The following is a 21,809-nucleotide window of genomic DNA, read 5'->3' on the forward strand; positions in this document are numbered from 1 at the left end:
CTTCATAATTCAACTAAGTAGGTGAATGGAGAAAAAAAATACACTTTGATGAAAGTAGTGCTTTCTGACCTTAAAATTCATGATGCAATGGGCATACCATGCAGTGGCAGGGCAGGCTGATTGGCACAGGAAAAAAACACTGACTTCCCTTCCTTGGCCAGCTTTGGGGATGCACTGCCCCAGTGCTGCGGTGATGTGATGGAGCTGTTCCTGTAGCCAGTCCTGTGGCAGCTGTGACCTCTGTGCTCGATGTGGCCCATTCCAGGGGTATGCAACTGTTCCCCAAACACAAAATTTGCTGTCTTCCCTGGGCTCAGAACCCTCCAAACTATGATACCTTGGTGAAGAGATCCCTCAGCAAGAGTGGAATATCCAGGAATAAATCTTCTACTGCCTTGATACACTTCTCAAAATATAATAATGCTGCATTTCCACTTCAGCCAATCATGAGAAATAAAGGTATTAAAAGAGAAAGAAATGTTCTTTCCATTGCCCACAGCTGAGGAACCTGTATTTCATGTACTGCAGGGAAGCCAGCAGCCACCTCTGGGAGCTCCTGTGATGTGCAACCTGGCAGCCAGGCTTGAAAAAGAAACAGAGTGAGGGAGCAAGAGAATTATTTCCCCAAGCCCCCAAAGCTCTAATTCCTGCAGACCCCTGGGCTTAGTTGCTTTGTCAAAGCTAAGTGGATGGAAGCACGACCATTTCCCTTCAGCAGTCATTAAGGAAAATGACTTCAGGTTATTCAGGGTTTCAGGTATTGCTGCAGCAGCCTAATGGAGTGATAACCAGTTACATCTTCCTGGACTGCACCAGCAGACACAACCCGAGTTTGTAAAACACCAGAGGTATCAGTTCTCCTCCAAACTGCAAATGGAATAGCCCCAGAATAGAGTAAATATGTGCAAACCATCTTTGGTGCCAAATGGAAATGTAATTTGCAGGCATGTCTCAGCAGAGAAAGTCCTTTCCTACAGCAGAAGAAATTCAAGCAGCCACATGGAAATACTTTAATTTCAGCATTAACCATCAGAGGAGATGGCTGTTGCAGATCGTGGAAGCCAGGTAATTTAGTTCTGTATTTTGAATATATGCAGCGCCAAGAAGTATTAGGAGATGTGGAATGTTTAACGCAGCCCTGCACCATCCGTGCTGCAGAGTCAGGAGGGGAACAACAGCAAAGCTTGTACTGAGCTGATTGATGCCTTCATGGAGCAGTATTCCAGCTGGGAGCTGGCTTTGAAAAGCCTGAGCTTTGCTCTTTGCCTCTTAGTCATGAGATATAAAATGAGCCTGGATGTTGCCACCTTCTCCGTGGTGTGATTCTGACAGTCAGCAACCTGTGCCTGCCAGGGGGTGAGGCATGGAGCTGGTGCCCCCATCCAGTGTTCAGCCCTCCCTCCTTCTCTCCAACTTCCCTACCTCCAAACCTGTGAATTCAAATAGCTCCAGGGTAGGTGGATTTTTCCACCCTGCTCCAGGTCTAATTTCTCTTTCAAACTAGTACCGTATATCTTTCCCCACCTCCCACTTGTCACTTTATGGCTTGCTGGATCTGTTTCCTTTAATGCTTGAAAATATACAGTTAAAATCACTTTAAAATTTACTAATATGTCTTTTTATTTGAAAGGCTTATTTCCCCGAAAGGCTTTCCCAGTCTTATATGAGGGCATGCTCTCTAATATTAAACATTTTTTTGTTAAAAATGGGTGCACATATGTTTGATATTTAACTCAAAACAAATGGTGAGAGTGGAGAACATAAGCAAAATTATGCTTTAGATAGCTATAAAAGGTCATTTTTGCTTTAAACTACAAAGGATGAATAGGGGCATATGACACACATAATAAAGGCAGAGGTAGGCTTAAAATGACCTCAGGCTACTCTGAGGTCAGCTGCTAGCATACAAGAAAAGACACATTTTACCCCTCTTTTTTTGCCACCCAAAAGTGTGGAGTAGCAAGCTGGGATCTGTGTGCAAGGAAGGTCACTTAATCTCTACCTTAAAACCCATCACATTTTTCTCTATCATTTTCATAATTGATACTGGACTCTCAAGCCTAATAATTAAATAATTGATTCCAAACTAACCCCCCTCCTTCCTGGCTGAAAACTGGAGAAGGGTTTAACTTGTCTTGCTGAAGAAACCATTGCTTGTGCTCTGCCATATGATGAGAAATTTCTCATTATCGGGCATCCAGATGATCAGCAAAAGTTATGTGTGTTCCTCTCTGGTGAGGGCGGAAGGGTTTCTGCAAAAGATACTCCAAACAAGCAGAACTTGCTGTCCCTGCAGTGGTGCCAGTGCAGCACTGGGCTGAGTGACTGGGTTTCCTTTGGGTTGTGGATTTAGCCTGTGCTGGGCTTTTTGGTCAGGGCTTGGTTTGAGAACTGCCAAGCACTCTCCATGAATTGTGAAGGGGAAATGAAGTGGGAAATGGGCCATTTCTCATTTAGAGCTGGCATGGGATCAAACCAATGGGAGCAGATGAGATTCCCAATAAAACCTTCCTGAAAGGCAAAGGAAGGTAGAGACAAGATGCTGGTTGTAGTCTGGCTCCAGCCAACTGCTCCAGAATTGCTGGGAATGCAGGGCAGGGGATGAGTAGCACCTTGTTGATAAAAGTGATGTGGAAACTTTGGCTCAAATTTGGTCATCAGGTGGCTTTTGCGTCTGCCAGAACATCTTTTCTGCTGTTAGAGACAGATTAGGGAAGAAATATGGAACAAGAAGGTCAAAACCTTACCTGTAGCTCCATCCCTCTAAGGTTTATTTGAAGCCTTGTAGTTATTTCTGTATTGAGGGGGCAAAGTTAGAGTCTAACTGTTTCTTTGCAAAGCAATTCAACATTTTAGTTGATTTTTTTCCCTTCTTCTCAAAGCACAAGTAGGTCACTAATCTTGGTGGTAGTTGTTTAAAGTTTATTAAATTCTATGGGCAAATCTAAATTTTAGACATGAGATACGTATGCACATTTAATGCATTTGGAGCAGAAACTCATTGCATTTTCTGATTATTCCTGAGCTTTGTACTCTAGTCTGTAATCACTAGAAAGCAAATTGTCCATAGCTCCATCCCATAATATAGAGGTTATTAATGGGAACCAGGTATCCTCCTTCAAAGGAACAGGACCATCAGGGCTCATATCTGTTTCTCATGTTCTAGAAAACATTTCACAGGTTTAATGATTACTCAAAGTGGGGGGGGGGGGGGGGGACAATAAATTCAGGAGCTAGCTCAGTTAGAGGTACAAACACATTCCCTGTCACAAATTCCTCTTACTGAAGCCTGATCGTCTGTGCTTTGTCATAGCAGGCACACGAGCTTCCAGCTGCCAACATGAGGGCACGCTGGCAAACAGCCGACCCAGCTGCTGCGGTGACAGTGCCATTGTAAACTTTTATTTTTTATGCTCAGCGTGTATTGAGAGTGATCCCTTTGTTCCATATGGCTTCCATAGAGTGACACTGCATCCTGTGTAGGAGAGGTCAAGGAGTGGATTATCAGCAAGTGTTTCAAGTCAAGAATGAAGGGAGCTGGCAGGGCAAATCCGCACAAAGCCTGTTCTGTGCTCCCATCGGTGCAGTGACCTCTGGGTTTCGGTGTCTGTGTGTTCCCCCCTGCTCCCTCCCTGTGCTGAGCACAGCACCGGCCAGCCTGTTAGCACAGCATTTCCCTGGAAGGTTTTTAGAGGCAGAAAGAGGACAAAAAAAAGCGATGCTGAAAGCCTGGCTGAAATGTTTCGTTATAAGCGGGGAGGCCAGGAGGAGGGAGGGAGCAGTGCAGGAAAGGATATGCTCCCATCCCCATCCCATCCCCATCCCATCTCCATCCCCATCCTCACCCCACCCTGCTGTCACACTGCCCAGCACCCTTGGAGCCAGGCATTGTGGCTGGGTGTGACATTTGCTCACTTGCAGTCAGCTGGGGCTCCCCAGTCAGCCAGCACTGATGACAAAAGGTGGGAAGTGGCTCAACACCCTTGGGTGGATCCCATCAGGCCCCACAGACCTGAGTGTGTCTCAGTGGTGTAGGAGGTCGCTGCCCATTTCCTATGTTGGTAGGTGTGCAAAATTCATAACTTCGTTTAATAACTCCTGACCTGCAAGGCCCCAGTGATTGTAAACCTCACGGAATTATTACTGGCCAAGTAAAAATCATATTCCATTTGAACATTCCTCATATAATATCCCCACTGCAGTCAGCACTGAAAGAAAAACAGTGTTGCCACGGCTGTTTCTCTGGTACCTAATGAGTTTGCTTTGGCTGAGGATCAGGAGCTTTTGGCTGTTGTAGGTTACATTGACCACTCAAAGGCTTTAGATATTCTGCACTGTACCTTGTTGTTTAATGATATAAAATTAAATTGGGGCTGAGGGGAGGGTAGTCAGCTGGTTACAGTGGTGTTGGAGAAAGTGCATGCAAGCCCTATGCTCAGCCAGCCTCAGCAGGAGCAATGCCAGAGGGGATCTGGGCTGCAGTAGGACTGGGGAGAGAGGACAACAGCCAAGGGACAAGGACTGAGCCTCTGGCATGGCCCAAGGTGCTGGGAGCATCAGGGATGCTTGTGAGAAAATGCATGTTGAATCTCTTCAGCCTCACATCACCTATTGATAAGGGAAATGATTTCTCCTTCAGTCTGAAAGTCCTCTGAAGTCTGCAAAAATGGATTTACAAAGACACATCACCTCTTGCATGGGAAACTGAGGGGAATGGGTGAGGAGGGGCTGTTGAACCCCTCCTGCTTAAGAAGTACTCTGGGGTGTAGGTTGGTAACCCCTCTTAAAGGAGACATTTCAGACTGGGAATAGTCTGGGAGTGATCCAGAGAGCAGGGAATATGTAATCACTGCCATAAAAAGAGAGGCTAAACAGAAGCACAGGGATTGGTAAAACTGTATGTGGGCACATTGGGTAAGGAGTGATTTGTCCTTTCTGTCCTCAGACAAAAGGAGGGAGTGCTCAGGGAAATGACAAGGCAACCACTCCTGAACAAATAGAAGTGTAACAAGGTCCTGGAAGCAGTCCTGGAGCTTAGCTGGCCGGTGGCAAACATGCTGCTCCAACCTGGAACCTCAGGTTTGGGAGTCCTTACATGCCAGCATGGAAGAACAGGGAGAACCATCACACTGTATTCATCCTCTTCCTCATTTCTTTTTCAGAAGCCTGAGCAGCAGCCACTGTCAGCTGGTTCATCTTTGTGTGAGCCATTACTGACATTCTTGGATACTTTTGATTTTATTTCTGTTTTGCAGTTATTTCTTTGTTCACCCATGAAAACAGATTATCATTCTCTTTAATTTTATGTGTCAGAAGGAACAGATGCCAGCAGTGAAAACAAATCCAAAAAGTTCTTCCCTTATGCTCTATTTACACTGGATCATCTTCTGTCTGATTTGATTTCAGCATCAATATTTTTCCTTTTTTACCCTTGTGCCATGCAAAAAACCAGAGATAGTAAAAGCGATGGCATGATTATGTTCCTGTAAATAATATTATGTTGACTCTTCTGTGTAGAACAATAATTTATTTGAGTTAAAAAGGAATATTATTGAGCGGTTTTGCCTGGCAAGTCTAAAGCTCATTTAGAATAATAAAACCCACTTTTCAGCTGAATACCCTGGAGTGTTTAATATTTCAGTTTTAATAGTGTGGCAAATGGATCTAGAAGATGCGGATATTTGGTGCCCAGGTGTGATAGAAAATCCTGCTAGTGGACTGTGCCTTTCCTAGAGCCTGAGTGCCCAGGTGGCTTACACAGCATCCAACTTGGCAAGCTAATTAAGAGTAGAGGAAAAATGTCTTTTCCCCGTTCCTGTACCTTGTTTGTTAGATTATTTTTAAGGAACTATGTAAAAATGCTTCACAGGTGGCATTTCACTCTGTTGCTAAAATGTATCCAGCTCTTCTACCTCAAGAGTGTCAGCTCCTTTCCTGCTGAGCTGCCTGAGGTCTGTCCTCTGTCAGAATACACAGAACCAGCTCACCCCATTAAATGGAAAGGAAAGGTTGGGAACCTTACACTGCATGGGAGATTTGTGCCTTATCACCATGCAAATGCCCAAATGCAAACACTTAGGAGACATCAGTCCTGTACAAAGTATTTGATGTGCTTAATTTAAGCAAAGACCTTTGAGATTTGATTTAGACTTCCTGGGTGAGACTCTTCATGGATTTTTCTTGGGAGATTCATGGCACTGGAAGCTAGAAGCACATTAGATGAAGTACCACTCATCTATCACTGGCCAATAAATGTTGCCCAGCTCCTTTCTGTTTGCAACCTCATAACTTCTGTTTTGCCAAAGCACATCTTCCAGGAAGACATGCTGCCTTCATCTGAAGACCTCAAGAGATAGAAAATCCAATTCTGCTTTTATAATGTGTAATCACCCCATCACTCAGCCCGAGCACGGGGTTCCGGTTCCTTTCAGCTGACATGCAAACAGCCATTAGGGCTTGTTAGAGCTTTAGAGCTGCTGGGAGTTTGCTCTGGACTCCTTTGGACTAGACTCACATTTTCAGCATTGCCAGTATTTTTGCATCTATCATTTGTGACTTTTTTCTGTGTGACCATGTAATGTTTGCAAACTTCCAAAGAATGGTGAAGATCTGCTGTGTTATCTGGGAATGCAGGATCAGTTACTTTAGTTCAGACATGCACCTTTTTTCTGAGTCATGGTGTAACAAAACTATTAAAATTTCCATGTTTTTCTGCATCAGCACATTAGAACCTGCATGATCTGAAGCATTCATTTCTTCTTATTATGGCTGTTTATTGTTTAACCTAAAAATGCCATGAGGATGCTGGTAATACTCTCAGTTTTTGATTCCAAAAGAACTTGATGCTTGTTTGCCATCTAAACCTGTGATTGTAAAGTATTGGAATAAAATGGGAGCAATTTATTGTAGAGATCAAATTTTCTCTCAGCAGGATTAAAACTGCCACAGCAGTAAAGAGTTTACAAACTCACTAAAGAACTGTAATAACTTCCCTTCCCACTGTCGGGTCAAGGAAAGGTAATACATGTTTCCAATCAGCTTTGAATTGAACTCAAATTGTAGGGTTTATTTCACTTTAATCCATATGTGAGTTCATGTTAAAGGTAAGAGAAATCACAGGACTGCAAACATGGAATAGAGTTAATTAAATTCTGCAGCTCCTTTTGGAAGAAGCCCTGGCTCTGTTTATGCGTGGAGGATTCCAGGGTGCTCCTGAGGGCAAAACCAACTGGGAAGTGGCTCAAAGGGTGCAGCAAGGACAACAGCACATGAACTTACAGGGACCAAGTACATTCAGAAAAATCTTGCAACACTTGGGAAATACTTCTTTTTGCTGACCTGTAAAAGCCTACACCACCACTGCCCCCCCTCCACCACCACCCCCTGCCCCGGCCCCAAAAAAAAAACCCTTTCTTCTTTTTCTTTTCCTCCCTGCCCCAGAAAAAAAGCAGCTGCAGCTCCTCAGGCACTGGGGACTCGATGGGAACACAGCACATTGTCAGCTCAGACCCAGATGAGATGTTTCTCCAAGCCAGTCACCACTGCAAATGCTGCTTTTGCAAATGATAAATGTTTATTAGTCTTCTCTCTCTGTTTCCCACTTACTGTGGGAATTGAGCTTGATTTTTTTATTTTTTCCTTTTTTTTCTGGTTTTCTGTCCAATCTCATTTTAAATGTGTTCTGGAAAAGAGCTTCAGCTAAGTGGGAGAGACTATTCATGTGCTTGCAGTTAAGTCTTCATTCCATTGCCTTGCAGAACTGGGACCTGAGCTCTGGCCACTTTGCAGGATCAGGTGCGCTAAGCCCTTGCTTATCCTTTTGGCAGGTCTTGTTCAGAGACACTGTGCAAACCTCAGCCCCTGGCTGCACACACCTGGGAGGAGATTCAGCTTGAAGCCATAAATGCTTATTTAATTTTCCTTTTTTTCCTCTTCTTCCACATCTGAGATGAGCTCTTGGAGCATCTCCAATATTGACAGCGGTGTTCAGTGCAAGTCAAAATGGAACAGGTTGCCCAGGAGGTGACAGATGCCACATACCTGGGAAGATTCAAGGTCAGTTTGGATGATGCTCTGAGAAACCTGATGCAGTCCAGGCTCTTTGCAGGATGCCTGGACTAGACGACCTTTGAAGGTCCCTTCAAACCCAAACTATTTTATGAGTCTATGATTGCATGACAGTTGTGGCTCACTCAAATTCTCCATATCACTGGGGACATGTTAAATATGGGACCTGGGGATGAGAGATGGCTGATTACTGCAGGGAGGGTGACACATTTTTGGTTCTGCATTAAACCATGTCCTTATCATTGTGCCAGGCTGATCAGCAAGGTACAAACCTCAGGAGAATGAGTTTTGTATGTATTTTGTTGAATGGTGGATTTCAGTCACTGTGAATGGTTTGGAAAGCTGAATGCTCACCAGAGCACTCAACAGAAAGAGCTCTCTCAATGCTCTGGATTCTGGTTGTTGGTGCTTGTCTGGAATACCTGCATCCAGGGAAACAAAATTTTCTTCCCATGTGAATCTGACAGTGAAAGGGTTTTCTATTTAAAAATGAATCGTGTTTCACAAGGAATTGCATGACATGTGTGAGGATCTGGAAAAGCAAGCCTTTCTCAAGGAGTAAAATGTGACATTTTAAAAAGATGAATTTCAAAATATTGCACCATGCATTCATTTTACCCCATGCAAAAAAGAAAAGTCTTCCTTAAACAATTTTATTATCCCTAAACTTTCCACAAAATATCAGTGAAAATGCAAGACATTTAAGCATCAAATGCCAGATTTATTGTCTCCTGAAGGATTTCTTCATAGCTTTAATAGGCCTCGGATCAGGCCTGCAGCATCATCTCCTGGGATGCCAATGGCAACTGCGCTTTCTAGGTAGGCTTGGAGCTTCACCTCCTGCAAAAACTCATCCACTCAACAAAGGAGGGCTTCAGAGTTTGCTGGGAAGAGCTGGGCTTGTGCCAAGGAGTTCTCCAGTTTGTCATAACTATTTTAATAGCAAATTCTCATTTTCCTGTATTCCTCTGCTCAGATTCTTGCAAGACTACTTGAAAGTTATTTGTCCTCAAGGGCACAGATCTGTGAAGAGGCTGTTTTTGTAGACATGCCCAAGAGCCTTTCCCGTTTCTTGTCCTAGCTACTTAATTTTCCCTCTATGGAGAAATGTTCTTGGCTACTCTGAGCTTCTGTTTCCTCAAGTTTCCTTGTTTGCCAACTCAGATGCTCAAGTGCTCAGTTCTCGGTGCTTAGAGGTGATTTCAAAGCAGTTCACTGTGATTCTTCTTATATAAACACTTCGAAATTAATTCAGCAAACTGAAATACCTGTACATCAGCAAAACAGCTTTTGACAATGATGATCTTGTGTTCTGTGCATCCAAGTACCTTTGACTCAGATGGTGTCCTTTGATATAATAAACTTTTCTCTTAATAACTTCCTGACTGCAAATTCAAGTTTTCTTTTTGGCAAATTTGGAGATTTGAGCACAGACCTGTTTTCTCTGTTAACACTTAAGTGTTTTAAAACAATTCTTTTCTTATAAACTCCCATCTCAGACTTAATGAGTTTTTTATATTGTTTTTGTTTGTAGCATTGTCCACTCATGGAAACAAAGCTAGTTCAGGTCTTGCTAGTCTAGCTTTTATTATCACATACAATTTTTGGTTTTTTACATCAGTCACCTTTCTTTAGCTGGATTAATCTATCAGCCTAGATTTGAGGAAAATCAGTTCCAGGTTTGAAGCAAGAAGACTCTTTTATGACAACATCCATAACTACATCCATTCTACGTAAACGTGCAGCTCACCACCTCACTGCAATCCCAGTCTCTCTCTTTATGCTGGTGACTTTCTTTGGTCACATTTCTGAGGTCAAATACTAGGAAAAGGTTAATATTCAAAGATACAAGGCAAGAAGGCTGACTCTATATCCTTCATCCTGAATCTGTATGTGCTCTTGCAATGAACAGATCATTAACTTTTGCAATGCAGCTGCCGAGAGAGGTCTTGAAATACTTCAGCTCTCCAGTCAGGGTGATAGCAGTTCATTAAAGCACAGTATCTGAGCCCTCTGTTCAAAGAGGCTTTGGAGATCACTGCTGTTTCTCCCTTCTGTTACCACAGAACCAGGAAGGAAATAGAGCTAGGCTGATATTTTGTGTCCTTGTGCAGAATGTGGTGACCTCAGAGTTGAGGCACTTGCACAGACATCCCTGTCCTGTAAAAAAGAAATCAAGGGTTCATTACCCAACACAGGAACCTCAGTGCCCATTGGGTTAAACTGGAAATGCACTTTCTTCTGGGAGCTGCATTAGGAAGATAAATCTGTGAGAGATATTTGATATTCTGTAACAAACTGAGATTTACATTTAAACTAGCAAAAATCCATCCTTTTTCTTCCTTCTGCCCCACCATTGCTGCACCTGAGGCACTGCTCCTGAACGAGTCATTTTGCGTCAGTCTCACATCCAGCAAAGCCACATGAAGAGCTGATGAAATTCCACTTTATGAGCTGATTATAAGTTTTGTCATTACTCTGAGCTGAAGATCTTCATATTTGTAGCATATGTTTAATCCAAGAATCTTTACAGATGAGAGTTAGATGCCGATGTCTGCCGTGCTTGTTCCTGAGCTACCCCATTGCTCTCGTCAGTGGTCCCACACTTGTGCATGCAGTGGCTTTTCCCTGTTACTGGCTATGAACAACATGCAGATGGTGGTTTTAGAGGAGATTTGCCTAATGATCATGATGAGCTCCTGGAGAAAAAACCTCAGAGGAAAATCTGGCTATTCCATGAAGAAATATGTCAGGACTGTGTATGTGTCCAATGCTGCGGGAGAGGAATTCAGCCTTCTTCCTTCTCAGGAGTGTGTGAATTATCTAGGATGCAGCAGGTACAGCTTGGACACAGCCCCCAGTTGCCAATACTCAGGGATGTGTGTGGTCCTTTGTCTCCAAGGTGTCCATGCTGCAGAATGGACACCTTGGAGACAAAGGGAATGAACAGCTCAGGGAACCCTCACAGCCTGCAGCTGCCCCCTCCTTAAGCTGAATTTCATGCAGAGCTCTGCAATCAGCACAGCTGCCATTAGGTTTCTGGGTGAAATTCCAGGTCTGGAGCAGAGCTTGCAAATCCTTAACCATTTCATGACCTAGGTAATAAAGAGAAGTAGGAGAAAGAGGGACCTCCTCCCTCCAGGGACCCGTAGCAGCAGAGAGCATTGGAGGGGCTCAGGCCAAAATCCCTGATGCCTGGGGGAGTAGGTGAGAGGGCATCCTGATCACAGCCCTGCTTTCTGCAACGTGCTTCCTCTCATTTGGTCCATCAGATTTAAAAAACTCGCAGGCAAGCTGCAAGAACCATCTGGTTTCCAGGGTCTTCAGGGATGAGTGCAGCAGGGAGGAGGAGGTGGCTTAAGGGGTAATTGAAGGTCCTGCAAGTGTGTCTGGTTTTCTTTGAGGGAAGAGTGGGTTTAGGCAGGCTCTTTGTCTGCAGCTACAGATGATAAGTGATGTGATATATTTTAATGCATTGTGGGGAGGTGGGATGATTTGGTAAGACCTGACGAGGCTCATTTCACAGACCGTGCAAAGATCTGCTGCTGCTGCTGCTGCTGCAACACAGGTCCATCAGAAATGAGGAAGGAGAGAATAGCCAGGAGAAGAGCACAAGGCTTGGCTAGGCACCAGGGAGCTTGCCTTGAGTTGGACTTTTGACTTAAAGAGGATTTTTTCTGACTTAGATTCCCTCTGTTTCATGCTCCCAGGCTGATGTGGTTAGAAGGAAGTAGAGTAAAACCAGTCTAAAAGCAGAAAAGGTGATGCAGTGCTGAATCAGAGGGGCTGTAATGGACAGAGGGAACCTAAACCCCAAAGAAATTATGACTCCAGAGGTTTGCTTTTTTCTATGTAGTCTGTTGCCTCCAAAGATGACAGGAGAGCCTGTTTGATGAGACTATTGCCTTACAGAAGGTTGAAAATATATATTGCATTAATTTTCATTGCATTTTGGCTGAAACAACTTGAAATATGTTTCTATAACCAACCAAATTCATTATTAACTATCACTGTTGCACATTCAGCAAGAATTTGTAGGCAGTGTTAGAAGTATTCATATCCTCACCTGTTGTTTGTGCTGAAAGCCTCTGTCCTGGAAAAAGAATTGCACTTCCTAAAGCTCACCCACAGCACTGTGAATCAGGAGCTGGGATGAGCACACATGCATCATCTCCTGCACTGGCCATGAGGGTCTAGGAATGTTTATTTTTATGGGAAAGAGCTACTTCTCCTATCTTGACCCCTCAATCCACTGAAATAGATCTGCTTTGGTCCCTAGGTGGAAGACCTGCAGAGTGGAGCAGATGCTGTGGCTGTTCACAGAGTGAGCAGCAGCTCTGAGCCACACACGGAATTGTGTCCCTGCCACGAACAGGCTGTGGCCAAAGGGCTCCCTGCAGACACCTGCATCCTGCACGTGGAGGGCTGGGGAGCAGCTGGGGAGCTGCTCTGGGTGGGCCTTCAGCCCTTCTGGCATCCTGCTGGAGCATGGGGAGAAGCTCTCAGTAGGGCCTGGAGTTTTCTCTGCAGCCTTGTGCTTGTGCTGCCTGTTCTTCGTGTCCTGCAGTGCCTCCCGGGCCTGGGACATGGAACGGAGCTGGCAAGCTGATTGGAGAAGATACAGCTAATGAAGCAAACTGGGGGGCAGCTGAGGAGATCCAGCCTGCACAGAGAACATCAAAGATGTGGTTCTCACTGGTTTTATTCCATTGCACTGGGCAGAGAGAGGGCAAATCTGCTCTCAAGGAAGCTGGTGCAGCTCCTCTGAAGTCTGCTCATTCCAAATTTACCATGATAGATTTGAGAGCCAAAACTGGCCTGAAGTTTCTATAAAAATGTGTTAAGGTTTTGGGACAGATTGTGCTTTTCTTGAATATGTGGAGGGAAGGGAGCAGGAATTTCCCTCCCTTACAAAACCTTAAGCATAATATTGGGGAACAAAAAAAAAGACGAGAAAGTGATGGAGATGACAAACAATTCCTGTGAAGCTGCCTGGCCTTTTGACTGATCTGTGGCTGTACCAATGTCCTGACAGTAAAATCACAGCAGCTCTGCACTCCTCATTACCTGTCTCCAGTGGAGACACCCTGGGGACAATGCTGGCTCTGTCCAAACCAGTGTGTTCCATAGCTGTGCTCTGTGTCATGTCTGGAGGCTCCTGCCTGGGGAGGTGGGGTTGGTGTCAGCCTGCAGCACCCCCAGGAGCTGCACTGGGATGCACTTGGCTCCACAAATACCTCAGACAGCAGGAGCTCCATTCCTGTGTGGTGAGTTTTGAAATCCCTGAGGATAAGCTGAGCTGTAAGACAGCAAGACTGCAAGAAAACATCATCTATCCACACAGGACAGCCACAGAGGGGCCTGCACACTCTGCTTGGAGCTGGAGCACCACTGTTTGATTAAAAATAGGCACTGAGTTAGTTTTGCTAAGAGATTTAACATCTTCTGTACATTGCTGATTTAGTTCCTGAGGAGTAAGTAACATAACACATGCTACTCTCCTATTTCATGGTAATCCTCACCCTTTGTTGTCAGAATACAAGTCAAAGGTGCATATTTTTCAAGGAATTGTTTGAATTGCTCTCCTCATCCTGGTTGCTTTTCTTCACTTTTTCCTTCATCAACCATCCTTTGGGTATTAACCTTGTATTTATGCTCACATTTACAAGGGTCAGCATCAGAAAATGCTCTTGCTCTTGCTTTTGCTCAGCCACCTGGAGAAACAGAGAAGGGAGACACTACCAGACACACACTAATTCCTAACATGTGTTTCCTGCCAGGACTGGCCTCAGCAGCTCAACCACATAAGTCACCCCGGGAATAATTGCTGTTTGAGTGCAGTCTGTGGATGTGCACGGGTCTGAGAAAGCTCTGCCATGGAGGCAGTGTCCTGCTGAACCTCAGCAGGCTGAGGGCAAGGAGGCAGACTGGGTACAGCTGTCACAGTAATTGGTGATGTGCAAAAGATTCAGCTTGGCTTCATCTGAGCTGCTTGCATAGCTTGGTTGAATAATAAAAGGAAACAGCTGTAAATTGGGATGAATATTTCTATCTGGTATAACCTCCCCGCTCTGTTTGAATATTAAAAGTGAAGCCTGGCAGGCTGAGTTTCTGTGTCCACACTATTTCCAAAAAATCCAGCAGCAGCAGAAATGGTCTGGGTTTATTTTGTGGTTTTTCTGGGCACATGAGTTTGGGCTTGTGGACTTATGTCTCATGCTGTGCCCTGGGATGGGCTGGAGCTGTGGTGTGTCCCTGGCTGGGAGCAGACATGACTTTTGATGCCAATGGCCTCATTCAGCCCAGGTGGTGAAGGCATGTGGCCCTCAGTAGCTGCACAGAGTGTCTGAGGGTTTGGTGGCCTGGAAAAGAGGCTGTTAAGGAATGGGATAATTTTGTGACTATTTATTTAACTTTTGTATGCAAGTGGATAAATGATATCTTGTCTAAGAAAGCCACTTATGTCTGACACCTTCTCTGCATGTCTGTAATTTTCATTGCTATATGGCACAACCCCAACATTTAGATAGAGTGGGATTTTTCCCAAGTGTTTTGCTTTGGCCCATCCTTTTCCCTCACTGGAGCAGATGGGAATTTTACTGTTGATTTCAGTGTGAAGTGAGCTTCAGTCTGGAAAACCCAGCAGTCTCCTGTGGCAATTGGGTCATGGCATGTGATGGGATGTTTGTGCCTGCTTAGGGAAGGACATATTTAAGGATGAGCCCAGCTCAAACTCACTGTGAGTCCCAATGACTTCAGAGCTGAACCTGGCCAGGAGCACTGCTCACAGCTGAGACCATATTCCTCATAATTTTGGAAAATATAATGCTGTGGAAACTTTTTGCTATTTGGAAATTAAGACAGAGCAACCCAAATCAGCCTCTGATTTCTCATGGAAGTGACTTTCTTAATGCTTGTGTCCCTTGCTGGGCCTGCTCTCTCCTACCTCTCTTGCCCTCCTGGATCTATTGATCAATTTTATACAAATTGAGCAAATGATAAGAAAGCTCTGAGATACTGAAATGTTAAAAGTTTGTGAGGTCTGTTTGTAATGTCTGAGAAATATTATGGCACCAGCTTGCCCAGATGATACTCTGGAGTGCCCATATGTGATCAGCCCCAGAAAGGACTGAAGCTCCTGCTTCACCTTTAAAACCAATCACCAGAGAAAAAATAGAGAGATCCAGGGTGGGTTTTTTTTTTTTTTTTTTTTTTTTTTTTTTTTGGTGAACAGTTTTGCTGTTCACAGACTAAATCACTGTGCCTAAAGCTCATGGAGAAGCTAATATTCTCATTTCTAGCTTTCTACAGGGGCAGGGGGGAAAGGTGTTTAGCAATGGGAATCTGGCTGCTTCTAAAGGCTCTGCCAGATTCCTGGTCTGTAGTGCCAGAACCTTTTCCTATGCCAAGCTAGGAAGCTGATGCTTTTGGATGCAACCTTTGCAGCAACAGCAACTCCCCATGCAAGGGATGCAGCTCCTGATGAGCCCCTGCCTGCCCCCAGAGCTCTCTCCATGCCCATGACTCCTTCTGGAAATTTACTGTGAGGACAAGGAAAAGCAAGGGCTGAGCTTCTGGAGCTCTCCAGGGGGAGCCAGCCTTGCCAGCTTTTCAATTATGCTATTTGTTACATCGTCTCTTATTTCAGTAGATGTGAAACCTAAAAGGTAAAAGGATACTGTTGGAAATGTGGTGTTGGAGGGAATCCCTTCCCCACCCAGCTCTGCTTACCAGTCCTGGGAGCTGAAGGGAGCACAATTCACTTCTGACTCAGTTTTTTCCATGCAGTAATTCCCAAAGCAGTGTCCCTTCTTTAAGCTGTCTTTCTTGCTTTCGGAATTTCACTCCTCCTTGCCTCACTGCCGGGACTATGAAACCAGTTTGTGGCTTTCCATTTTCCTAAGCTGAGTTTCAGCCAGTGCTGCTCATGGGTTTTCCAAAGGCAGCCGAGGTGTGAGCTCTGCTGGGGCTCCACCCAGCTGCCATAACACCATTCCTTCCCCTGTCACTCCCTTCTCCTGGAGCTGGGTGTTTGGAGGACTGAAGGAACGAGAGATGTAGATTGGGAGGAGACCTCAAGCCCACCAGGTCTGTTCACACTTTCCATCAGCCTGCTGGGCTTGCCCAGCCAGTCTGGCTCCCAGAACAGCTTTTTCTCCCCTGGTTTCAATAAGCTGGAGCTGCAGCCATTGCCTTTGGTTTTGTTTGAATTATTGTACATGGTAGGTGCCTCACAGGTGTGTAACAATCCTGAAAGGCCAATTCTTGTGCACTTGCCTTCACCAGCAGACCTCCACATGCTTTCCAGAAAGGGTTGACATCTCTGCTCTGGTTCTCACTGGGGAAGCTGAGGCAGGGAGCAGGTCTGTGTTCAAAAAACATGTAGCTGTAGCACCTGGGGACATGGTTTAGCAGTGGGCTTGGGAGTGCTGGTTAAAGGCTGGACTCAATGATCTCAGAGGTCTCTTCCAACCTAAATGATTTTGTTATTCTAGGCAGAGGCTGACCTGGGAAGGGAAGCAGGGTCTCGTGCATGCTGATGGCAAACATCTCTCAAGCCACACTGCCTGGAGTGTTTAATGCTCCTGCTGGAATTCACCAGCCTCCTCTGTGAGGGGACATGGAGCTGGCAAGGCTGGCTCTTGAGGATTCATCTTGTGCCCAGGGCTTGCTGCTCCCTGAAATCCTCAGCCACTTTTAAATGCTGTCTGTCAGTTATTCTTTGTGGGCCACCAAGCAGGGGTTTCTCATGCTGGGTCAATTCTTAATTAACAAGGTTTAACAGGACCTGGGTTATCAGCCAGAAATAAGGTTTTGCTTTAGCAGGAGAAACATCATTTATCACTTCCACAATGCTCTGGCTCTGCATAAACCCCCAGTGCTTCAACTGAGTCTATTTTGAGGAAAAAGTCACCCAGTCCAGGCTGCCCCTGGGGCTGTGATGGCTCCTGGGGCAGTCCAGCTCTGCACGTCTGCAGATTTCCAGCACGGGGGTTTTATTCCATTTGCATTCCTCCTCTGATGCAGCCTTTAAAAATCTTCCTTGCTACTGCACTGTGAATGGCTGAGATGGTTGCATTTTACTCTAGTTCTCTTTTCATGGTGCAGCTGGTTTTCATAACCAAATAAAATATCTGCTGACATGAACATCTTCTTCAGGGACCCTGTTCTGTGTCCCCTCGGTGACACCCACGTGCCTTTCTCTGGGTGTGGACATACAGCTTTGTTGTCCTGGCTTTTGTCTTACCTCCTCAGCTGACCCCAGTAATGAGAAGCTAATTATTCCCAGAGGCAAAATGTGAGGTCAAAAGCTGCTGCTCCCCCCAGGTGTGACATTGCCGTGTCTGTCACCCCGCAGCCACCACGGGACAATGCCAGCAGGCAGATCTGTGCCAGATCTGTGCTGCTGGGGCTGCTGTCATCTGGCTTTCCTAAAAGAAATAGATACATATATGTGTGTATATAGGCATATATTTATATTGCTCAGTGTTTACCCAGGAGCAAGGAGATTTCCACTGCAGGAAATTCAGCTCACGCATTCCCCAATGCAGCAATCCTGCGCCGGTCACAGAAGAGCTGGGAGAGGAATGCTTCTTGCTAAAAATAAACACAGGAAGGCTGGCTATCAAGACCTTTCTTTGCCTTTCATTGCCAGCTTAAAAGGCTGCAGCTCACATGATCCTTTCCCCCCAGGTGCTGCCAGCTGAGGGATGCTGCTCTCCGGTTCAGGTCACTGCTACTTGTGCTGCTGCGGTGCCATCCCCTGCCATCCCCTACCATCCCCTATCATCCCCTGCCATCCCCTATCATCTCCTGCCATCCCTTGCCATCCCTCTCTCCTTTGTGGTCCCTGCCATTGGGGATGGATACAAAGGGCACTCCCAGTGCTGCTGCTGGATTCCCTGGATAGATGGAGCCACAGCAGTGTGTGCCTGTGCTTTGTGCTGTGCTGCAGGCCCCGAGATCAGGAGCGCTGAAGCGCTGACACAAAACTGGCAGCTGAAACGTCCTCACTCCTGAGGATCCAGAACCTCTGTGCTGTCTGTGCACAGCCCAGGGATTTTCGTTTCATTTTTTACTGTAACTACCTTCTGTGGTCCATAAACTGTATTGTTTTCATTTAATTCTGGGAACATAATGAATTTCTGTGGGCTTGTTTCCTGTTCAATGTAATATCTTTGCTAGATGTGAGGTTTATTTCACAAGCTAGTTATAAATTCGTTCAGACTTGCAATTGTTTCATCTTGGGAGCAATCAATAAAAAGAAACATGAGGGAGATTTTAGACCCTTCACATCCACTGAAATTCAGGGATGTAAATCTGTCATCTGACTTTTTTTTTTTTTTCTTGAGTGCTGAGTAATGTTGGAAAAATGTTAAACCTCATACTGGTACCTCAGTGTGCCTGTGGAATGGCCAGAGTGTGAAATTCTCCCCTTTACCCCCAAAAGAGTCTTCAACATGAAAAAGCTCATTGGGTGTTGTGCAGAGGCAATGAAAAGCTGCCAAAAATGGAGGGTGTAACAGTGTCAGGGTCTGTTCCTTGGACAGCCATCCTTCATGCCCTGCCCTTACCTCAGCTCACTTTACTCCACCTATCCACACTGTCAAGTGGATAACATCTATTTTTTCCTCAGTTTCCTGACAATTTAAGATAAAAGCTAACCTCCCTGGAGCTAATCTGCAGCTGGCCCTTCTGTGCCTCCTAGCAGAAATACCCAGACTAAAGCTAACATCTGGCTATCAGCAAATAGATTTAGAACACCAAATATATATTTAATTTTCTAGATTTATCCCCTTTATTTTTTTGCCAATAGCGAGAACGTGAGGAGCTGCTCTTTTGAAAAGCTTGCCAAAAAAAAGCCTAATTTCTCTTCTCACTTGTGCAGGCCAGTTGCAGATTGCCGGTGGTGTCAGTCTGGCATAAATAAAAGCAAAATCAGGCACAGGCTCCTGAGGTCACCAAGAACCACCTGGGAGACTCCTCAGCATCCTGGTGGTTTTAGACACAGCCTGGGGATGCTGCTTGTGCCATCAGGTGCTGCTCAAGGGGAAATAAAACTATGGTAATCCAGCCCACTTCTCTTATGGTCATGCATATCATTGGCTTTCTCCTCAGGATTGTTTCTAAAGCAGTTCCCAGCCCTTTTACCCATGCAAATGTGCCTTATGTGCCAGTGAGCTGGGCTGGTGCTGGGGTACAACCACCTGGAGGCATGCAGGAGCTCGGGGCAGGAGCCCAGAGCTGGTGGGCAGCAGAAGCAGCCCCACAAATTCCCTGTGCAGCACCCACTCACTGCCCAGAGCTCTCCTTGCTGCTGTGGGATCCCCTGTGGAGCTGAGACTTCCATTTTTCTTGTTGCTTTCACACAGAGATGTTAATGAATCAGAATTGCATTGAGCCTGGGCTGAATTTTATTTTGCTTGAAGGCCAGACAGCAGAAAGCTTTTTTATTTTTTTTTTCCCTGGAGGTTGTTTTGCTCTGGATTTGAGAAAAGCAAGGAGTGTGAAACAGCAACAACAGCTTGAGAAGCCCCTGTTGCCACTGTCTTGAGATGTTGTGATGACTTTGAGTGCTCTTCACCCATTCCAGTGCAGGCTGAACTAAACTCACATGGACCATTATTGATGGAGACCATTAAGTGGGTGAGGAATTAATTTACAACAACAAATTCTACATCTAGTGTATTTCCAGTCCTGAGAGGCTTTAATAATAAGCCAGATCTTGCCACTGAATTCAGGGATAATTTAGGACTGGTGGCATTAATTAAAAGTAGAAAAGTCTTTTAGCAGCCGATGAATGATTTTGTATTGATTTTGTATATTTTTGCTGCCTAGTTCTCTGCTCAGTTTCAACCTCCAGGCCCTAAGGCTTAGTGATGGAGCAATGTGAAGTCACAAGCACCAGGTGAAATGTGGACATTCAGGGTTCAGTGTCTCTAAAATTTCCCAGCTTTTTGTGGACAGCCTTAGGGGGTTTAGCTGAAATACAAAAAGAAAGGCCAGAGATATTAAAACCCAACATTTAACATTGGCTTTCCAACTGCTCAGGGTTTTGCCCCTCCCTGCTCCCTCCTTCGGTGAGGTGCTGGCTGGGCTGGGGCAGGACAAGTCCAGTGTGACCCCAGTGCTGAGCGTGGGGCTCTGCCAGGGAATGGGTGCCAGGGGAAGATGAACAAGGAGCTGCAGGCACAGGGTTTAACTCCTTTGTGTGTGCTCCATCTCCTGCTCTGCTCCCCTGGTGGAAGGAGGGAGGTCAGTCAGGCCAGGCTGCTCCTGTGTGTGCAAACACATGGATTTACACCTCTCATCTGGAGAGCTGTGAAGCAGACAGCCCCACTGAATGGAGATCCAGAATAACTGGGAGTGAGCCTGGGCGTGAGCACAGATGTGGAATTTAATTATTTTTTTTCTTTTTGTTTGAAGAATTTGTGATCTCAATGGGGAGAAAAAACTGACAAAAGACTGACTCCTGATTTTATTTGTGGTGAGGAGATATCCCAGCACACAAGCTGTCATGGAAACTCAGAGGAGCATGAAGCAGAGCTGACTGCTGGGCTGCACCCAGCATCCTCCCTGTGACAAGGGGCTCCTGCTGGGGACCAGTCCTGCTGTGGATGGCAGGTGAGGGGCTGCAGCTCCCCTCATCCCACCCAGATGGTGAAAAGGGGCCTCATCCAGCTGCACACCCTCCCCTCAGTGCTGCTCTCACAGGGGTGATGGTGTGTGCTTAAAAATCCCTGATTAACTGGAGGCAATGGGAATCTCATGTGCCAGGTCCACACAGGAGAATTTGTTCCATAGTAATTTGTGCTCAAATTAAAATCATCAAATACAAAAACTTGTTCCTTATGGTGAATCCAAAGAAACCAAAATGCAGTAAAGAAGCACATTTGGGGACAATTCAAACCCACCTTTGTGCTCAGCTCTGGCTGTGCTCTGGCTCACCCTGCTCCATCTGCCAAAAAGGGTTAGAAATGCACTGTGGGTTCCAGGGCTTTGTTCTCCCCAGAAGATGAGGAAGTCCATGAAATAGGTTTTCACCTGGTGTTTTTCTGATTCTGTTTCCAGATCTGTTCAAGACACACAGGAGGGAAGGTACATGACAAAATCACTGTGGTAACAGACCTGAGGCTGGTTCACTTGGATGTTTCAGTGGAAATTTTGACTTCCATCCTTGTTTCCCAGTTTGATGAAAGCTTGTCTTCTGGCTGAGTTTTGTTCAGCATTTGCAGCCTTTTTTTCTCTTTTATTCTTTTTTTTTTTTTTTCTTAATTTAGTTTTGGCCTGTTTTGAGGGGGATTCTTTGTAACCTGAAACCCAAATCCCAGCCCACTGCTCTGTGAAGAGGCTCACAGTTGCAGTCCAGGGGAGCTGCTGCTCTGTATCCCATCTCCTGCCCAGAGCCACCCACAGGCTTCTCCTCCACAAGCATTTAGAAAGAGTTTACTCACAGAAAAAGTTCTCCCTACCAGTAATAGGTTAGAGCTCAATTATGCCCAGAAGTGCAATGATGAGCACTTTGCCTTGCGATGTCAATGCTGGGCCCTATCCTGTCCTACACACCAGGGTCATGTCTGGCCCTACTGACATCATGGCAAAATCCTCATCCCCTGGCTGTATTTCATCCCCACTTTCATTTCTGACTATTTCTTATCCAATACATTAATTTATTAATGTTCTTTATTCCCACTTCTCTTCTGTCCCCCTGTATGTTTGTTTAATGTTTAATTGATGTCCCT

The sequence above is a fragment of the Pyrgilauda ruficollis genome, unplaced genomic scaffold (genome assembly GCF_017590135.1).
Source record: "Pyrgilauda ruficollis isolate IOZ18807 unplaced genomic scaffold, ASM1759013v1 scaffold57, whole genome shotgun sequence".
NCBI lineage: Eukaryota > Metazoa > Chordata > Aves > Passeriformes > Passeridae > Pyrgilauda > Pyrgilauda ruficollis.